We start from the raw sequence: 4,200 nt of genomic DNA, 5'->3' as shown, positions 1-4,200 counted from the left end.
GTTCATCCAAGAATGAAGTTCTTGACAATTTAAAAATTTTCCCCGTTGATAAGAATGTTGTTTATTGGACCAGTGGTGAGGATTTTTGTTGTCTTTACATTGAGATGTAATCCATACTGAAGGCTGTGCTGTTTGATCTTAATCAGTAAATATTTTAAGTCCTCTTCACCTTCAGCAAGAAAGTCTTTACCTAGTCAATAAATCACAAGTGTGGCGCTGTGGGTTAATGAGCTAGACTGCAAAGTTGGTTTGGACCACAAGGTTGGTGCTTCAAGCTCACCAGCTGCTTCTTGGAAACCCTCTACAGGGTTGCTATGGGTTGGAACCAACTTGACAGCACTTAACAACAACAACAACAAATTCTCTTTTGATGTACTGTGGAAACCATGTATCATTTTCCAGGCAAAATGCATAGGATATAGTAAGCACTCAATACAGTGTTATTGAGTATAATAATTAATGTTCATTTTTCATAACTCTTCCTTATATTAGATATTTAAAAAATATCATTCTAGAATATTTTATTAAAAATGTCAATATTGCTATTTGATTTTCACTTCTTTAATTAAAGTTAACTAAAACCACAACCAAACCCAGTACTCTGAGTTGAGTCTGATGCATAGTAACCACCGTATGAAGGGTTTCCTGGGCTGTGAATCTTTCTGGTGGTAGGCAGCCACATCTTTCTCCTGAATTAAAGTTAAAAAGCAACTTATTTTCATTTTTATGGGTTATATTAAATTTGTGGTTGAAAGTTTTCCTCTGGCTCTTTGTCCATCTTTCTGTTGTCTCACATGGAAATAGGGAGGCTTGTCTGGTTTGTGACTTAGACTGTTGTGTCTCTGCTGCCTTCCATAGAAGCTCAAGAGAAAAGAAGTCCCCTTCCATTCAGCATCCCATTGCACTGTAAGATAAGCATTGGACTGCTAACTGAAATGTTGGTGGTTCAAATGCACAACCTGCTCCTTCAAAATCATATACAGGATACTTAACAACAGCAACCCAGTCCCCGAAATGACAAACCCAGCTCCTGAAGGACACTGGATGGCTTTCCAAGAAACATCTCCTTTAGTTTAATTCTTTTGTCCTCTCCCCAGAATTCAGGAACAAAACCTTCCCAAATCTGCTCCCTAACTGTTTTTGTTATGCTACAGGATAGACCTAGTGATCTGTTTTCTGCTTTAGTACTTAGATGTTGTTGTTGTTGTTAAGTGCTGTCGAGTCGGTTCCGACCCATAGCGACCCTGTACAGGGTTTCCGAGGGTGTAAATCTTTAAGGGAGTAGAAAGCCTCATCATTCTCCCATGGAGCAGCTGGTAATTTCGAACCGCTGACCTTAAGGTTCGCAGCCCGATTCGTAACCACTACGCTACCAGAGCTCCTTAGTACTTAGATATTCCCTCCTTATCCCCTCTTCCAAGTGCTCTGGTATGAAGAAAGTATTTTGAAGACAAGGCCTATATTTCTTTCTAATTTGTTGTTGTTAACAAAGATATGAGGGAGCTTCTGAAAGTTCATGGAAAATGTCATTATCTTTCTATTCCATTTGCCATGAACTTTTTGAGGCCACCTCATCTATAAAAGAAATCATGTGCTTTTCCAACATTCTCTGCATGTACAATTCAATGACATTAATTGTGTTTACCAAGTTATTAAACCATTAAACCAAATTTTCTGAGACCCTTAACAGAAGCTAAGTTTATGCTCAACAGTGACTACCCATAACATTTTACCTCCCACATACTCCTGCCAACCACTTGTTGTTGTTAAGTGCCTTCGAGTCGGAGCTCTGGTAGCATAGTGGTTATGAATCAGGCTGCGAACCTGCCAACCACTAGTGAACTTTTATCTGTATACTTTACCTACCCTAGTTTATTTCATATATTTGGATTCATATATTTATCCCTTTGTGACCAACTTATTTTACTTAGCAGTATGGGAATCTTCATGGGAATCTTCCTGTGATTCCCACGTGATTCCCTCTGGTGACACCAATACCTGGAACACTGTTGTTGTTAAGTGCCATAGCGTTGATTCTGACTCATAGCCACCCTGTATAGGGTTTCCAAGGAGCAGCTGGTGAGCTTGAACTGTCAACCTTACTGTTCAAATCAACATTGCCGTTCAGTGCATTAACCCGCAGTGCCAATAGCCATCTGCATACTGATTGGTTTTTCTAAAAAACATTCCAAGTTATAGGCATCCTGTTGTTATTGTTTTTGTTTTTTTAACTGCTGGTGTCTTCTAACATTGGCAGTAGTTTTTTTAAAATCTAAATCTTTGCTGCTTGACCATCCATTCTGATGATTTGCCCCAGGATGGTTCTTAGTTTTTCAGGCAGACACCTAGAGTTCAAACAGGTTTTTGCTCAGGTGAGCATGCTGGGAGGCATTGTAGCTAAGTGGGTTAGGCTATTCCTCCCAGGGGTGGCCTCTCCACCAGACCACCTGAGCTAAACATGCTCATTCCATGCCAGCTGCACAACTTTTAATAATCGATTTAACCTCTTCAGGTCTCTTTCCCTCAACTGCTAAAGAGTCTAACTATCTTTTCTGCCTCATAGAGTTAGTGTGAGAATTAGTAGAGGTAATATATGTAAAGCACTTAGAGCAGCGCCTGACACATAGTAAGTGCTTGATAGATGCTGTTATTATGATGTTAGTCTGGGCTCTAGCTAGAATTATGTGTCTGTCTCCCTCTTTTGAAGTTAGGGAGGAATCTGCATATATAAAGATGGCAGCAGCAGTAGAGATGGTTTGTTTGCAAATGACTATCCAGGAATTCCTTTTATGTAAAGGTCTTTAATGGAAAATGCCATGCAGTTTTAATTCTTTGATTCCTTCTAAAAATATCTGTGATGGGAGTAGGTATTATCCTATTTCACAGAAAAGTCTGAAGCTCAGAAAGGTTAACTGATTTTCTCAAGGACATAACAAATGAGCGGTGACTGGAATGTAGAAATTATATGACTTCTAGTCCATGGCTCCAGACCAGTTCCATTCTATTTAGATGTTATGTTCACACTTAATATTATAGATCCAAAGGACCAGGACTCTTCTCACATTTCCTGTCTTATAGCATTATGCAGATGGCTCACATAAAAGGAAGGTTACAAGTCCAATGTTGAATCATGGAGAGAACGTCTACAAAATTGAAACATGACCCTTTATAGGATTCCTCTTTTATTTGAGGCCTGTTCTTTTTCTTAACTCACATGAAAATACTATTTATTTGCTTTCTGGAAAAGGCATATCCTCGTTTGAAATTATTTCTATCAATTGCAAAATAAAGTTATCAACTGTATACAAGAAAAAAAGATCACCTTGGCAACTTCAAGAATAATAAAGTATGCTATTATAACAGGTAAATTTTTGCCCTAACAGCAATTTATAATAAAACATTAAATCCGTATTTATTGCATGAAAAAATAAATTGGGCCACCTTTGTACATACTACTTTATAGCCACATATTACATTAGAGGAGAAACTATACTACATAATGAAAACACACAAATAGAAAAATATTTCCTAAAGGTGTTTTAGCCACAGAGACTTAGATAAGCTTCTTTTGTTAAAATTACATGGTGGAATTTCATGAACTGAAGTGTAGAGACTAAGGATCAGTGAAAATGACATTGTAGGCTTTGTCAAATGGTAAACCAACAGACCAAACCCCTAGATGTTGCATTGATTTAATCTCATGGCAACCCCCTAGACAGAGTAAAGCAAATGGGTGAAATGGCAGGGTAATGGTTTCAACATCTATAGTATAATGGTTAGGGTTCTGTGTCAACTCGGCTAGGCCAGGATTTTCAGAGGTTTGTTGTTGCTGTTGTTATTAAGTGCTGTTGAGTTGGTTCTGACTCATAACGACTTTATATAGGATTTCCAAGGGGTTCCACCTACACTGTGGTTCAAACTGACCTTGCAGTTCAGGCCATTAACCCACAGCACCATGCCAGAGGTTTAGCATTTGGGATGTGCTCATTCCCCTGATGATGAAACCTAATACAGGCAGAGTTAATTCTACGATGAGCAGCCAATCAATTGAAGGGATGCTTCCTTGGGGGTGTGGTCTGCTCCCAATATAATGTACATGCAGGAAGGCTGATTTTGAGCTTGGTTATCTTTCCTTCTTGTGGACTCAGAGGAAATCAGACAGAGTCCCTGCTTGGTTTAAGCAGATTGTGTTGTGAGTAT

The sequence above is a fragment of the Chrysochloris asiatica genome, unplaced genomic scaffold, assembly GCF_000296735.1.
Source record: "Chrysochloris asiatica unplaced genomic scaffold, ChrAsi1.0 scaffold00021, whole genome shotgun sequence".
NCBI classification, from domain to species: Eukaryota; Metazoa; Chordata; class Mammalia; order Afrosoricida; family Chrysochloridae; genus Chrysochloris; species Chrysochloris asiatica.
This window is presented reverse-complemented; position numbering follows the sequence as displayed.